General features: G+C 40.4%; 1 long non-coding RNA gene across 1 annotated transcript; it reads left to right on the plus strand.

Annotated features, from left to right (window-relative positions):
• Positions 1-1,478: 1,478 nt before the first annotated feature.
• Positions 1,479-14,102, plus strand: LOC120358620. The gene is made up of 2 exons (XR_005575506.1): positions 1,479-1,677; positions 13,498-14,102. It is a non-coding gene; the product is annotated as an uncharacterized LOC120358620 (long non-coding RNA).
• The last annotated feature ends 4,375 nt before the right edge of the window (positions 14,103-18,477 follow it).

Below are 18,477 nucleotides of genomic sequence, written 5' to 3' on the forward strand. Positions count from 1 at the left end.
ATAACATTGTTTTTTTGAGCATTAAATATATCGAAATTTGTGCCAACAAAATGGCATTTGCGGGAAGTTTTGCTTTTTTGCTTCCATTCAAAGAAAAGTGTTGCTGAAAATCAACGAATGCTGTTGGAAGCTTATGGTGATTATGCTCCATCGATTTCAACATGCGAGTACTGGTTTCGACACTATAAAAAGGTGATTTTAACATGGAAGACAAGGAACGTCCAGGCCAGCCGAAAAAGTGTGAGGATGAGGAATTGGAAGCTTTCCTCGATCAAGGATCGAAGCTTGACCCGAGTAAAACGCAAGAAGAACTTGCAGAATCATTAAATGTTGATCAATCAACGATTTCCAGACGTTTGAAGGCTATTAAGCCGTAAGTTTACCTTAAAATCCTTTAAAATTAATGCATACACCTAATAGTCGTTTATTTCTCAGTTTATGCGATTGTTGGCGATGAAATACGTCTTTTATTTTTATTACACTTTAAAAGTTTTTGTAATTTGTTAATAAAAATAGTAATTAATTTTCAATATTATTATATTAATATTATTACTGTAAATTTCGTAATTGTAGAGTAAAAGAAAGAGAAGTTCTTAGTAGAATGTATATGCGGATTCAAACCCTGGGATCTCAGGGGGATGCGGGGAAGGGGGGAATATTTCGGATCTCGCGGGGGGGGTCTAACCGGTGATAAGGTCCCGCGGGTGGAGCAAACCGGGTGGAGGAGGGGGAGGGGGGCTTAAAAAGGGGGCACGCGTGTAAACCTAACCGGTACTTCTGCGTAATCAATGTTTATATAAACAGTGATAACGATTCGAGGACCATGTTCTTGACCGATGTTTAAATAAATTTGACACCTATGAAATGTGCCGCGTGCGGGGAAGGGAGGGAATATTTCGGGTGTCACGGGGGGTCTAACCGGAGACGATGTCACGCGACCTGTGCGGGGCGAGGGGGGAATTAAATCGGGGACACGTGTATGAACCTAACCGGTAGTTCTGCGTAATCAATGTTTAAATAAACAGTGATAAAGATTCGAGGATCATGTTCTTGACCGACACCTTTGAAATGTACCGCGTGGAGGCGACTGACCATTTAATGTAAACATGGACCATGTACTTGTCACTCTGTTTACATAAACATAATAAATCACACCGCGAGGAGGTGTGTATGTGACTGTACTTTTGAAATCGGAAATGTCTGTCATCACAGTCGAATAATGCGGATATGACGACTCCCGGTCTGCATGTCTTTCGACAGGGTACAGAGCGGCCACTTTGCGTGGATTAAGAACCTGTCACGACTAATCAGTTCACAGCTGAGCAAAAACGAACACAAGAAATTCATCTGTGATTGGTAAGTGTAATAATAAAATCTGTTAAAAAAATATTTCTCACTTATAAAAATTGTTTTAATTTTAAAAAATCGTCTTCTATTTTTTATAGTTGTCTGCATTACTTCAGCTCAGAAGAAAAATTGCAGTCACACAAAGTGGATTGTCAATTAAACGACTGCGCCGTTCTACTACCGAGCGAGGATAACAAGTGGCTTGAATTCGATAATTACAACAACAAGGAGCGTGTAGCCTTTGTTGTTTATTCTGATTTGGAGTGCATACTGAGGAAGATTGAGTCAGGAACAGAGAACACTTCAAATTTCTCGTATCAGCATCACGAGGTATTTAGTATAGCATATTATGTTAAGTGCTCATACGACGACGCGTTGTCAGAGTATCATTTTCGTCGAGATAACGATTGCGTCGTGTGGTTCGCGAAAGAACTCGAAAACCTGGCGCATAGCGTGAAAGCCAGAATATCCGCCAATGTTCCTATGGAATCATTAACTAAAGAGCAGCAAGAGGCATACAGTAACGCGAGGGATTGTTATATCTGTGAAAAACCGTTCGCACCGAATAGTATACGTGTGCGCGATCATTGCCATTTGACAGCGCCTTACCGTGGTCCAGCTCATTCAGATTGTAATTTAAATTACAAAAATTCATACGTTATTCCGATCGTATTTCATAATTTATCTGGTTACGATGCACATTTCATCATAAAAGAAATTGCCACCACGTTCGAAGGCAAAATCGATTTACTACCGATAAATAAAGAAAAATATATATCTTTTACCAAATATGTCGAAAATACTTGTGATAAAGACATAATTTTCAAAAATGCACGAAATTATATACGGCTACGGTTCATCGATTCGTACAAGTTTTTAAATTCAAGTCTTTACAAATTGGCATCGTTTTCAAGTCTTGATAAATTAAAAATTTCTCATTCGGAATTTTTCTCGTTATCAAACGAAGACTTTGAATTGTTGACACGCAAAGGTGTCTTTCCGTACGAATACGTGGATAATGTTGACAAACTGTATGAAACGCAACTGCCACCGCGTGAATCATTTTATAGTTCTCTTACCAAGCAGACGGTATCACAGACAGATTATGCTCATGCTCAGAAAGTTTGGCAGCGGTTCTCAATCAAAACCCTGGGTGAATACAGCGATCTATATCTCAAGACCAATGTCTTATTATTGGCTGATATTTTTCAAAACTTCCGCGAAAGTAGCATTAATAGTTATGGTCTTGATCCCGCGCATTATTACACATTGCCAGGCTACTTGGGATGCAATGTTGAAACTAACACGCGTAAGATTTGAGTTGCTCACCGATATAGACATGATCTTATTTATAGAACGCGGTATACGCGGTGGTTTGAGTCAATGCTCCGGTAGATATGCTAAAGCCAATAATAAGTACATGCGTTCTTACGATCCATCGAAACCATCGTCTTATCTAATGTATTTTGACATAAACAATATGTATGGTTTTGCGATGTGTCAACCATTACCATACGGTGAGTTTCAATGGATCGAAAACGTTGACAATTTTGACGTGAACGCGATCGCTTCGGATTCGCCCACTGGGTATGTGCTAGAAGTCGATCTCACATATCCACAATGTCTGTACGATCGACACACTGACTTACCTTTCTGCCCTACACACGATAAACCGCCAGGATCACGGCAGAAAAAACTTCTCGCAACGTTGTACGATAAAAAGCGGTATGTGATACATTACCGTTATTTGCAACAATGCACGCGCAATGGGCTTCGCGTAACAAAAATTCATCGCGTATTACAGTTTGCTCAATCTCCATGGCTTCGCGATTATATAGAATTGAATACAAAATTTAGAATGAATGCAAAAAATGATTTCGAAAAGAATTTGTACAAATCGATGAACAACGCCGTGTTTGGAAAAACTATGGAAAACGTACGTAATCACGTAGACGTAAAATTATTGACAAAATGGGAAGGACGTTACGGTGCAGAGACAATGATGGCTAAACCAAATTTTCACGGCCGCAGCGTCTTTGCGGAAAATTTAGTTGCCGTCGAACTGCGTAAACTCGAGGTGAAGTTTAACAAGCCGATTTATGTGGGTATGTGCATACTTGACATATCAAAAATCTGCTTGTACGAATTTCATCACGAATATATGTTTCCGCTATATAAAGACAAGTGCAAATTGTTATATTCAGATACTGATAGTCTTGTTTCTTTCCTCGAGTGCGATGATATTTATTCAACGATGAAACGTGATATAGCGAGATATGATACAAGCGATTATCCCGCAGACAACCCGTACGGTATGCCTCTCGCGAATAAAAAAATCCTCGGTCTAATGAATGATGAAAACAACGGTGCGATCATGACCGAATTTGTTGGGCTTAGAGCAAAGATGTACGCGATCAAAGTAGATGGTAGAAAGGATACCAAAAAAGCGAAAGGTGTGAAAAACAATGTAGTAGCGCGAACTATTACTTTTGAAGATTATATGCGATGTTTGAACGATGAAATAGAATTAACTCGTAGCCAATCGTGTATACGTTCGAAGCCGCATCAAGTGTTTACGGTTTCAGAATCCAAAGTGGCGCTCTCGCCATATGATGATAAAAGATACCTTGTTCCATCATCATTAACAAATACATTACCATGGGGACATTGGCAGATACAGTTATAATCATAAGATGTTATCACATTTTTACAAATATTTTGCATTTTAATCTTTTATTGTATTACATTTTTTTTTTATTTCTTACACGTTTAATATGCTAGTAATATTTTATATTAGTACGTTATTCATACTTTACACTTTGTTTTATATTCTGTATGCTTCATTTTATACATCTTATGTATTGTTTCATATATGTTACACGCTTAATATACAGGGTATCAGGTAACGATCGCCCGTGGTTTCGTGGATTGATAAATCAATTAAAACTGAGCAGAAAAGTCCTTTACCATTTTTTAATATTTGCCATAGTTAACGAAATAAAAATTAATAAAGTCTGCGAATAAGCGCGTATCACCGCGCGCAAGGACCGCCCGCCGGTCGCCGAGACGGCCGAGACGTAGGCAGTCGTGGCTGTAGGCTAGGCGCTGTGCGGTGAGGAGGGAAAACAGCTACTGTTTTTCCTTCCACACCGCACAGCGCCGCGCCTACAGCCGCGGCTGCCTACGTCTCGGCGATCGGCGGGCGGTCCTTGCGCGCGGTGATACGCGCTTATTCGCAGACTTTATTAATTTTTTTTTCGTTAACTATGGCAAATATTAAAAAATGGTACAGGACTTTTCTGCTCAGTTTTACTTGATCTACCAATCCACGAAACCACGGGCGATCGTTACCTGACACCCTGTATATTTGACGTTTTATGAATAAGATATTTTGATATTTTTTCAAATTTTAGATATACGTTTTTTAATATAAATTTTTATATGACATTTTGTATTAATAAGGATAGAAGAAGAATAAATACCAAAAAAATTGTTTGTATTCATTTTATATATTTAGTAAACGCTTATATGATATAAAATATATACATATTTAATTGAAATAAATCAAATAACATCTTTTTTATTTATCCATGAGTTGTGCGAATAATCAAATCCCAGCCACTTGACGTAAACCTTGTTTCCTTTCTTCTTTATTATCTTCTCTACCAGGTATACATTTGGATGAGTCGTGCGATGCAACTCGTACTCATAGAAGGCACCCGCTATTTGTTTACCGCGATAATCTTCTAGGAGATAAGTTACGGGATTAGTGCGCTGTACTTTAACGATCTTAAACACCTCGGTGGTCCAATTGGGGGTGTACCCCTTAGAGAATGTCGTTTTGTGCTTGCTCACGCGCACCGAATCGTTTACTTTGAATTTCGCGGGTCCCATGATTTTTATGTGAGAGTATACAGTGCCCAGGAGTTTTTCAGCAACTTCCGAATTAACGTCGACTGGTCGCATGCCGATAGTACGATGCCTGCGGTTGTTGTAATCCGACACCAGACACGGCAGCTCGTTGACCCACTTGTGCGACCCGTTCAGTGTAAACATACGCCACATATCGTTCTTAAGTGTGCGATTCCATCTCTCTATTATCGATGTTTTTAAAACCGAATATGTAGAATAATGATTAATGTCATGCTTTTTCAAGACTTTTGCACATCGGCGTTATAAAATTCCTTTCCCGTATCCGTTTGCAAATTTTTCGGGCATCTTCCGCTTTCTCGAATTATCTTGGCGATTGCGTCAGCCGTCTCGTGCCCGGCCTTGCTCTTGAGCGGTACTGCCTAGGCGTATTTACTTAACGCATCGATGACGGTATGTACGTAATTATGACCTCTATTGTACTTTGAATAGGAACGCATCTCGACGATATCAGCTTGCCAAAGATCGTTGAATCCTTTGATTATAACACGTCTTCTAGGAAAATTGCGTCTAGTTGACGCGTGTAATTCGTCGCCTCTCGGAGCTTATTGTTTTCTTCGATGAACTCATATTTCGGCGCGTAAACGAATTGCATTACGACTGACTCGTTTAGCGGTTACACGATGTACTTTATAATGTCGGCATTGCAAAGTTCCTCTGCTTTGTTTAAAAAAAAACGTTTTTTCTCCATTTATCAGTATTTTCTGTCTTCCTTTAATAACTTTTCTTTGTCTTCCGGTTTCTGTCGATTAGATAATTTTTCATACACATTCTTGACTCGATCTACGGTTCTCCGATAACCATCCTTCACTCGTTCCTGTGTCTTTTCATAGCGATCCTGAGCCGATCGATAATTGTCTGACAACCGTTCTTGAAACGTCCGATTTTTATTTAAGAATCGTTCAAAGTCATTCGTTAAACGTTCTTAACCGTCTTTTCCACGTTCATTGCTGTTCATTTTTGTCGTCTATCGCACGTCCTTCTCAAACAAAATCAACCTCTCGTCTGACTCTTTTCGTGGGTATACGATTTAATTTATAATTATGCCAGCTTCACGAAGTTCTTCCACGATGGACAATATCTCGTTGCCGTGAGCGTCGTTGCCCGCTCGATGTGAAGCGTCTAGCAATCGTAAACGATCTACTAATTCGTTGGGATCGTCCCAGTGCACGTAATCAATCGCGTTGTCGTTTAGTATCATAGCGCGAGGTAATCCCTTTCCGGATTTATTCGTTCTCTTTGGTGTAGATTCGATTGACATCAATGGTGCGATCACGTATCTATACTTGTATTCTTTGTTGCCTCGTAGTCGACTCTCCGCGGTGTAATTACGTCTATGTACGTTTGTAGTCAACAATATGCTCTTGTACTTTTGCAAATCGTCCTCCTTATAGAGAAAATCATCGGGGATTCTCTTAAAAATCAACTCGTAAAGACCGGGTGTGCCATCGTATCGCACGACATCGATAATTATGTTATCATTGATGTCCACGTCAAACTTTTTATTACGAAGCATCATTCCATCCTTGTCGAGACGAACACCATACACGGTGTCTTTAATTTTCTCTTTTCCACCACCGCTGAAGAAATCTCCGATGTACTTTTGACCGAGCGAACCTAAATGCTCAGACAACGTTTTTCGACCTTCCAACGTTTGCATCTGATGTTGAACAGACGTTCCAAACGAATCGTCTGTGGTTTCAAAAACGTTCTCGAGAGCCTTGTTAGTTAATGTTGCAGGACCAATCATTGTACTCGGTGTTGACGTTATCGCTGGTGAATCCATTGCGTCGTACGCTTGTTCAAAACGTTGCTTTTTGCTCGATGTTTCTTTCGACAATTCGTAAGGTGCACCATCGTCGTCATCGTCGTCGCTCGGTCTTTTCTTAATTATTCTTTCTTCCTTGATTTCTTCTTTTCTTTTAATCGGCTGAGATTCCTCGACAATCTGTTTCAGAGGTGCGACGATGGGCTTGAAACGTTTCTCCATTGCAATTTCCTCCTCGATCCTACCGGTTTTTAAAGCGCGATGTTTCTTGCAGATCGCATCGCTCGTTTTTTCAATCTCCCTCGCGAGTTGCTCACGCTTGCGTATATCTTTGTTATTTTCCGCCATGTTAACGTTCAACGTTGACGTATCGATAATGACTAATCGTTTTGCGGTACCGCGAACTCGTTAAATCTTTTCCTGTATCGTCCGTTACTAAGCGCGCTGTCCTTGTTTATCACTAGAAATCCATACTTTTGTTGCCAACAAGCACGGCACAAAGCACATAATTCGTCGTACGACATGTCGGTGTTTACGTGATCGTTGTAAACGTGTTTGAGGTTGGTACCATCCTGTTTAAACAGAATTAGGAGATTGGCGTTATCAGGTATCCGATGTTTAGGTATCCTCGCGTACGTTTGACAAAGATAAAAGCAGTCGACATTCGAGTGGCGGCCCATTGAAAAGTATTCTCTCACCGCATCCTTCTTATCGCACGCAACGTCGTCGAAGACAAAGATTGAATTCGGAAGCGCCTCGCTCGGTGGAATAACGTTGCTATTATTGGAGAACGTAAAGTAGCCGATTTCATCGATCGATGTCAACAGATTTTCAAGATATTGATACTTAGGCTGCTGCAGCAACTTGGAATAAATATAAATATTCTCGAAACGTACACCGTGCGGACTTTCCAACAAGCTTATGAGAACATTAGTTTTGCCGCACGAAGATGCCACCGCAATTATTGCGCGGATGGTTCTCGGCAGCATTTCACCGTGTTTCCGCAACTGCGCGTTGTCCCCCATCATTTGCAATTTCTCGTCGCAGTTTGTGACGCGTATCGTCAGCGACTGCCGCACGAATTTCATGTTTCACACTAAACTCGCGTGACACGTCGAGGGCCTATTTATAGATGTGCGAAATCTTGAGTAGCTCAGTATCAAAAATGTTTCTCGCGCTGTCACATCCCAGCGATATTCTGGACCTAAGCGCTGAGCAGTTGCAATATATATATAAAGTCGTACTGTTACGCTTGTACGGTAATTACATCGACCACGTTCGGGAACGGCTTCCGAAAGATATACAGGTGGACCCGGTAGTTCATACTTATCGTTACGACGAGCATTATAATCAACCTTGGCAGCGTACGCACATCGACGGCCCTGCACCGAGGATAAAAGATTGCAGCGACTGTCAGCGAACAAAACCGGAAGTTTGTTGAATCGAGCGATAAACGCGCTTCCTTTCGAGTTACATATATCCGGTTACCAGTTTTGCGGTCCGGGCACTCGGCTGAAGAAATGATTAGCCAGAGGCGACACGGGCGTAAATCCATTAGACGCAGCGTGCCGCGAACACGATATTGCGTTTTCTAAGAGTAACGAACTCGTCGATAGACACGCTGCTGACGATATACTCGCAGCGTCAGCACGGAAACGCATTACCGCGAGAGACTTGACTTTGGGCGAGAGAGCCGCCGCTGCAGCCATCTGGGCAGCGATGAAGGCCAAGACCAAGATCGGCATGGGTATGAAGGCAAAGACGAGAAAGAGGAAAACGACGACGACGAAAAAAAAAACGAGTACTTCCGCCGGCAAAACAAGGCGGCATGTTAGCGATTCTGCCAATATTGGGCGTTCTAGGATCTTTAATCGGTGGAGCTGCAAATGCAGCGAAAGCGGTAAGCGCCCGCAAAAATGCGCGACGTCAACTTGAAGAACTGCAACGTCACAATCGCGCGATGGAACAAGGTCGCGGTCTATACTTGGCACCTTATAAATACGGACGAGGAATTTATCTCGGGCCGTATAAACGCGGACAGGGCGTATCAACTAAGAGAAAAAAAAAAACGTCGAAAAGACGATAAAAATGCCTGCGGGCGTGACCACCGACGTGCAATTGAACCAGCCGGCGAGACGTATGCGCATACCGTATTTTAGAGGTGTGTACATGCGTAATGCTATACCGACAATTGGCATACGTCGAAACGAGAGCGGTATTGTTAATTTGGACGATACCACCGGCCCTGGTACGCACTGGGTGGCTTACACAAAGAGGAGCAACCGCGTCGTGTATTTTGACAGATTCGGCAATCTTCGGCCGCCTCGAGAGTTGGTGCGATATTTCGGAAGCAATGTTACGATAGAGTACAATCAAACGTCCTATCAGGCGTACAATCAAAATTTCTGCGGACAAATGTGCCTGAGATTTTTACAAACTGTTGACTTTTAAAAACATTGATGAGGTGTCGAAGAGTCTCAGTATTCGTAGAACGCTTTTTCCATCATATCGTTTACGCTAACGCTGAGCGGAAAGAGCAGCGTTCTCGCTGCAAATTACTCTCCGGCGATAGATTTGATCGATGTCGTAAACGAACTCGGTTTAACGCTTTTTGAAACTTATAACACGATACCGAACGTAATTGCCTCAAACAATAAATTTTATTTCGGCAAAGACGATGTGGAGATTACGATACTCGAGGGATCATACGAGTTGCCGGCCATTTACGAATTTTTGAAACGCGCAATTTCGCAGAAACGTCCACGACGCAATGCGCCAAATGCCGGTGACATGCTAGTTGTCCGCGGCGATATCGGCGTGATCAATGATGACAGCGAGGAAGCGATAGTGATTCGAACTAATCATAACACGATGAAATGTGAAATTAAATGCGCTTACAAAATAAACTTTAACAAAGCCAACAGCATTGGATCGCTGCTGGGATTCTCAAAGCGTATACTGCAACCACGTAGATAGCACGAATGGACACGTCAATTAATATTATGAACGTTAATTCTATCCGCGTCGAATGTAGTCACCGCAGGTTCATACAATAACGGTGCGCGTGTGCATACGATCCCTGAATTTTCTCCGAGCGTGCCTTCAGGATATAAGCTTAGTGAAAGGCCTGCAACAGTCATTTACTTGCCAGTGATCATATGAAGCGTTACGGATCTTACCATACGCATTGTCGATCAAAACGGACGATTGCTGGATTTTCGAGGGGAGGAAATTACCGTCAGGTTGCACGTTCGAAAACGATAACGCGACTGTGACACATGAGATGCTTGTGTTGAGTGGAGCTTAGCGAGCAAAGAGAGATAACGCATTCTTTACAAGACCGGTGACATCATCATCATCATCATCATCATCATTATCATCATCATCATCGATTGATAATCCGACTCGATCAACTGAGAAGCGATAGGAGCTCAGTGTATCAAACGTTAAATTTTTACAATCACTGGGATTCGCGGTACTACAATCTTGATAAAAAAAAGAAAAAATGACTGATATTCTAAATATCGGAGACAAGCCAATCTTTGACGATCGAATTGTCAAGATTGAGACCCACGCTTATTCGCCGTATGCAAACACAACGTACGGGCACAGCGACGAGATAAGAATACCCATACAGCAACAGGATTTGTATACATTGCCGTACGAGAGCTTTCTATATGTCTAAGGGAGGCTGACAAAAAAGAAGAAACCTGAGGAGGTCGGCGGTGACATGGTTTTGGGAAATAATTGTGTTGCGTTTATGTTTGACGAGATAAGATATGAACTCGACGGTGTCGAGATTGGTCGTAACAGAAACGTGTGCATAACTAGCTCACTCAAAAACTATGTAACGCTGTCATCCGACAAAAGCGTGATTTTGCGAAATGCCGGCTGGGAAGAACAGTTGACTACCGCTGATGGCTACTTCAACTTTTGCATTCCGCTTTACGTGCTGTTGGGATTCTGCGAGGATTACCGTCGAGTAGTGATCAACGCTCATCACGAATTGATCTTGATACGAGCGCGCAACGATAACAATTGCCTAAAGGGCAATTCAGAAGTAGAGCCTGTGATAGAATTGTTTAAGATTCAGTGGCGAATGCCGCACGTAATACTGAATGAAATAAATAAACTTTCGATTCTGCGCACGTTTGAGATCGGACGATACCTCAGCATGGCTTTTCGCTCGTGGGATCTTTACGAGTATCCGCTTTTGCAACGTACGACCAAGCACTCGTGGGCTATCAATACCGCTACTCAACACGAGAAGCCGCGATATGTCATCTTTGCTCTGCAAACCGTTCGAAAAAACGTCATGTCCGAGGACACGAGCCGATTCGACCATTGCAATTTAATCAACGTGAAACTGTACTTGAACTTTGATAATTATTCTTATGAAGATATGAATTTAGATATTAGTAAAAATAGATGGGCTATTCTGTACGACATGTATGCACGTTTCTGCAAAACTTATCTCGGATACGAGTATCTCGAGCCGAATCTCACAGTGACAAATTTTATACGTCACGGTCCTTTCATAATAATAGATTGTAGTCGGCAAGTTGAATCAATCAAGAGCGCAACCGTTGACGTACGATTGGAATTTGAGACAAAGGATAACGTACCAGAAAGTACTAGTGCCTATTGCTTGATAATACACGATCGCGTGATTCAGTACAACCCGTTGACAAACATTGTGCGCAAAATCACTTAATTCCACGCATATATATTACACGTTACATCGACGTAGACACAGTCTTCGTTTCGACCGCGACATGTCCGTGCCGACGTTCGTGGATCTGCAAGGTTTCCCCCTTGGATGATTGAGTGGTTTCGTCGTAAAAGAATTTGCTGCTCTTAGAGGGGGAAACGTTCTCGCGCTTTATATCTTTGACAGCCCCCAGCCATGGGATTGGCTAATGAAATCCGAAAGATCTTGCCCCTCCTGGCTCACTGCCATGCATCATTGGTTAAGATGGGGCACCGACGGGGTGGTTCCGTACCGGAAAGCGAGACAAGTGATTACAACTGCAGTATTGGGTACTGAAAATTTTGACAACAAGGAGATTGTATACGTCAAAGGACATGAGAATCGAGAATGGCTGGGAGAATTGATTCTGGACAGTCGGCGAGAATACGCATACATCGAGAGCCTGGATGTGGATTACGAAGACGTGGATAATCTGAGTAATCTAGATGATGCTAATACTTTTCAACGTGGGCAACACCGTACGAATAAACATTGTGCTTTACAAAATGTATTCAAACTTTACAATTGGTGGACACAATTGCATAAATAAACAGACGTAATATACGAGATACGTTTTTTTTGTCCCCTCCATTACATCTACGTTTCTCCAACGTTTTTTCATGTTTCTCACGTTTAGTTTAACGTTTTTTATGTTTAGTTTAACGTTATTTTATGTTTTTTTCACGTTTAGGTTAACGTTTTTCATGTTTGTTTAATGTTTCTCCAACGTTATTTCATGTTTTTCACGTTTAGTTTAACGTTTTTCATGTTTAGATTAACTTTTTTTTTCATGTTTCACGTTTCATGTACGTCATGTTTCACGTTTCATGTACGTCATGTTTCACATTTCATGTACGTCCTGTTTCATGTACGTCATGTTTCACGTTTCATGTACGTCATGTTTCACGTTTCATGTACGTCATGTTTCACGTTTCACGTTTCATGTACGTCACGTTTCATGTACGTCATGTTTTATGTACGTCATGTTTCACGTTTCATGTACGTCACGTTTCATGTATGTACGTCATGTTTCATGTACGTCATGTTTCACGTTTCATGTACGTCACGTTTCATGTACATCATGTTTCACGTTTCATGTACGTCATGTTTCACGTTTCATGTACGTCATGTTTTATGTACGTCATGTTCCACGTTTCATGTACGTCATGTTTTATGTATGTCATGTTTCACGTTTCATGTACGTCATGTTTCACGTTTCATGTACATCATGTTTCACGTTTCATGTACGTCATGTTTTGTGTACGTCATGTTTCATGTTTCATGTATGTCACGTTTCACGTTTCATGTACGTCACGTTTCATGTACATCATGTTTCACGTTTCATGTACGTCATGTTTCACGTTTCATGTACAACGTTGCCAGACCGCGAAAACGTGTCGTGACACCTTCGAGCGATAACGATGATGATGAAATTGTTTGATAGATGGGAAAAGTATCCCCCACTCCTTTACAATTGCAGAAGCTTTAATCCTCCTACAAACGTCGCAATTTATAATCAGTTTTGAATCAGTCGCTCGTTTGAACGGTTCTGAGACAACGCATCTCTCTCTCGGTATAAACAATGGCAAGCTATTACGTTCCAATCCAGACTGAAACGTGCGAGAGATCGTAAATATCTATATATTTAAATTACTTTTTATACATTTATTGTACGTTTTACTCATCTCTCCGTTTTTTTCAGCACGTCTTTGGAATCGCGGTATGCGCCGCGTATTTTGGGTAGAAAGTTCCCGCTAACCTTAAAATTCTACAAATGGATTTATATTGCTATGATTGTGGGACCTGTTTCCTGCTTTGTGGAAATGTCGATTGGCGATACGCGCGGCAATCGGATCGTTCTACCTTATAAAACATGGAAAGCTTTGATCGAGAGACGTGTGGATATTGAGCGACTCGCCCAGTCAACAGAAGCATCATCGTTAACGATTCACGAACTTTGCGTGCAACTCGTAAAACTGCGCGATGAAAGTATTGTTAAATTATCGTTGCGCGATGCTTGCATTTACCTAAAACCTGCAACTATGTTATTTATATTCAACCTGGAACATTGTGTCGAGCACATGTATTGTACGCTACATCAAAACACGATTACTGCCACTGAAAAATATAAATATTTAGTAAATTTATTGCGCTTGAACTGTATCATGAATAAACGCGAAGCGATACGTATGTTGCACAGATCTTACGATACAAATTCACAAATTGAGTGTGAATTAATAGCTTACGCTATTGATACTATTGTGAACGAAGCATTACATGAACAATAAAAAGGATTTTAAAAAACTCTTTAAAATGTATTTGAAAATCTATCCTTATTGTTTTCTATTTTCTTAGTAAATAATATGCGAGATAGTAGACATTAAGGAGGCGCTCGAAAGAAACAAGCGTGGCGAGGTGGGGGAGACTAAACGCGCAAGCACACGCTTGACCGTGTACGAGAAAATTGAGCGCCAACGGGTGGGTGCGGCGGTGACGGCGGCGGCGGTGGCGGCGGCGGCGGCGGCGGCGGCGGCGGCGGCGGCGGGTCCCGCGGAAATAGCCGCGCACTCCCCACAAAATATTCGCCATCGCTTATCCCCCTCGTGATGACAGACATTTCCGATTTCAAATGTACAGTCATACACACCTCCTCGCGGTGTGATTTATTATGTTTATGTAAACAGAGTGACAAGTACATGGTCCATGTTTACATTAAATGGTCAGTTGCCTCCACGCGGTACATTTCAAAGGTGTCGGTCAAGAACATGATCCTTGAATCGTTATCACTGTTTATTTAAACATTGATTACGCAGAACTACCGGTTAGGTTCATACACATGTCCCCGATTTAATTCCCCCTCGCCCCGCCCCGGTCGCGTGACGTCGTCTCTGGTTAGACCCCCTGTGAGACCCGAAATATTCCCTCCCTTCCCCGCACGCGGCACATTTCAAAGGTGTCAAATTTATTTAAACATCGGTCAAGAACATGGTCCTCGAATCGTTATCACTGTTTATATAAACATTGATTACGCAGAACTACCGGTTAGGTTTACACGCGTGCCCCCGTTTTAAGCCCCCCCTCCCCCTCCAACACCCGGTTTGGTCCACCCGCGGGACCTTATCGCCGGTTAGACCCCCCCGCGCGACCCCTTCCCCGCACCCCCCTGAGATCCCTGTGTTTAAATCCGCATATACATTCTATTGTTCTTACTATTTAAATAAAGCTTTTACTTGTAATATGTTACCGTGATTTTATATTAGATTTATTTAAAGAAAGTTTTGTTTGCATGGAATTTCATCAATGCATGATGCAATAACGCAATCATTGTCAAGGCTATTCTCTTAAGAAGATGCATTCAGAACAATGAATAAAATTATATATATTATTGGAGTAGTTCGTTGCGGGTCGGATCAGAGGCGCGATCGCCCAATCAGAGACGGGCGAACGCTCGGCGAATAGCAGTCCGAGACTAGCCAGAGCGGCCCGAAAGCGCGCGTGTCCGGCTTCCGGACTCACTTCGTGTCTGGCAGTCCACGGGAGAGCACGCGATTCACTGAACAAACCTTTTTGTATAAGCAACGAGTTCAAAGGAAATAATAAAGTTTACTTTTAATACCGTTTTTTTGTCAAACGAAAGAGTGCGAGTGAACATTTGTATAAAACCTGCTCGATAGCTCTTCTCAGAGACTCTTCCTTCACATGCATCACTCATTTCCGCTCAACATATATATATATATATATATATATATATATATATTTTATTCTGTAACTTTTGAATGGAAAGTTAGAAAAAATCGAGACTTTAGATTTGAGTGTATAAAAATATTATGTACTTTAGGGAAGTGGTAAGAAAAGTGTAAGTATTGCCGAAAAAATCTTTTAGTGCTGTCTACGATTGGTAGTATCTGTGTGATGCTGTCACTGTGTAAGTGTACGTCGGTGTCGGAAAGAATCTTATTAAGGTATTTCAGACTATTTGACTTATAACGTCTGTAATTCGGAAACAGATAAACTTATTGAAATAAAATTTTGCGTTCTATGTTTTTGAAGGTTTGTTTTAACTCAAACATTGTATTTTATAAGAACGATGGGCGGGGGGGGGGAAGGGATTTAGCGACAGTAAGCCTTTTATTCCATGTTATATATGTACTTTTGCGTATATTAGCTGTGGTTCTTATGTCAAATGATTATTTTTTATTAAGGATTTATAAAATTTTATAACTAGAAGAATTTTATTTGCAATCGTTATTTAAATAATTTATAATCAAATTTACCTAATTATTAATAATTATTATTAAAAATTGTAAAATTTTGATTTGATATTAATTCCGTTATTTGAATTCGTATATGCTGTGGAGATTTCCATCCGATTTTGTTCGTTCAGGATGTAGTGTACATGTATTAAATATTAGTTGTAAATTAAGCTAGTTAACTAATTAAGTTAAACACGCGAAATTAAAATTTTCTATGTAAAATAATATTTTTTTTCATATGGCTGTAACAAAAGTGGCAAAATATGCATTATTTAAAAGATGCTTTTTTTGGCTTGTCGATGTAATGATCTTTCATGTACGTACTGTGTGTGTGGAATATACGTGAGAATTATAGAATGCTGTGCCGTCTTTACTTTATAATATTTCAACTTTTAGGTTGTTATATATGAAGTCTCAAGATTTTGGTAACAAGTTTCTTAATGTTCATTAAAAATTGTATCAAAATTTAGCGTGGAGAGGGGTAAAAGGTTTTATGGCAGTAAGGTTTTTATTTTATGTTATTTTTACGCATTATTATAGGCATTATTTCTTATGTCAAAGAATTATTTTAGTTTAAGGCTTTTATTAGTTATTTTTATGATTGGAGAAATTTATTTGTAATTGTAAATCAAATTATTTATCATTATTCGTTAATTGTTAATGGTAATTTATTATAAATCAAAAGGTTTTAATATAATTTTAAATCTGTCACTTGAATTCGCGAGCCGAGAGTATATGGCTATGAAGATTTCTTGCTCACTTAAAATGCAATATACGTGTAATAACTGTTAGTTGCAAATTGAGCTTGTTAGTTAACAAATTGAGCTAAAGATACAAAATTGACATTTTGATCGTAAAATGACATTTTTTTTTATATGCCCGTATCAAAAATGTTAAATATGCATTATTTAAAAAGTATTCTTATTTGACTTGTCCATGTAGTGGGCACTCACATACATGTCATGCGTGTATGTGTGAGTATGTATGTGAGAAGTAATTTTATGTCATTTTTATTTTATAAGCTAATAACTTTTAAACTAGTACGTAAAAAATCTTGGAATTTTGTGTGTTTTTTAATGTTTGCCCTAAATCGAATTTAAGTTTGGTGGTTAGGGGGCAAAGGGTTTAATTATAATAAAATGTTAATTTAGCAAAATGATATATTTCAGGTGTGTTTTAAGGTGAAGAGCGAGTTTTATACCAAACATTCCCTTTTTACGTTATTTTATGAAATAGTTAATTTTTCCAGCAAAGAGCGTTTATTCATAAGGATTGTTTATTAGGTGAACAATTGTTAATTTTATTTAATTTTAATAAATAATTAATTATGTATTATATGTGGTTGCGCGTACCAAAACTACACCCAACGAGAAGGCGCCCTGTCTAAGGGAACACGACGCGCAGCGCGCAGTAATACACAAAAGTAGTCGCCTTGATAACGGCACAAGACATTGCGCCCAAAGGGTTTGTAAAACCATCATTCAAAATTGTAATATCTCAATTCACAGTTGTATCAGGCACAATAAAGGTGTCTTTATTTTATTCACAATAAGAACGCACGTCATTTAACTCTCAAACATTAATCCTTCGAATTGGATTCGGCAAGGAATCCGACAAGCAACGGGCGTAAGAAAACGACCTAATCAAAAAACATAGAACGAGAAGCATCTCGAGGTAAGTTTCCAACTTCCGTATCCCTTCCTTTCACGCACATCTACGAGGTGTGTTCAAAAAGTATCGCGAATTTTGAATTTTCGCGGGTTACGTATATTCGAATTTCGATCTTTTTGTGGCGTTATGTTGGTACTCATGTCTCTCACTTATGCCGACAAGCTCGGCCATTTTGAATGTTCACTTAATTGTTGACAGCTGCTTTGCTTGCACGTGTTTTGGATCGTCTTCGATTTTTACCTATTCAAAAAAATGGATCAAAGAACCTGTATCAAATTTTGTGTGAAAAACGAAATTAAGTGCGCGGATGCATTCCGAATGTTGACTGTGGCATACGGAGAAGCTACCTTGGACCGAAGCAACGTTTATCGGTGGTACAAAATGTTCTCAGAAGGCCGAGAAGATGTGAACGACGAAGAGCGTGCCGGACGCCCGAGCACTTCAACAACAGACGAAAAAATTAATGAAGTGGAGAAAATGGTATTGGCCAATCGTCGAATCACCGTTAGAGAAGTTGCTGAGGACCTAAACATATCGATTGGCTCGTGCCATTCGATTTTTATCAATGATTTGGGCATGAGACGGGTCGCCGCGAAATTCGTACCAAAATTGCTCAATTGCGACCAAAAACAGCATCGCATGAACATTGCTAATGAGATGTTGGACTCTGTCCGCGACGACCCAAATTTGCTCCAGAGGGTCATAACTGGTGACGAATCGTGGGTTTATGGTTATGACGTGGAAACCAAAGCTCAATC

The sequence above is a fragment of the Solenopsis invicta genome, chromosome 1 (assembly GCF_016802725.1).
Source record: "Solenopsis invicta isolate M01_SB chromosome 1, UNIL_Sinv_3.0, whole genome shotgun sequence".
Classification (NCBI taxonomy): Eukaryota; Metazoa; Arthropoda; class Insecta; order Hymenoptera; family Formicidae; genus Solenopsis; species Solenopsis invicta.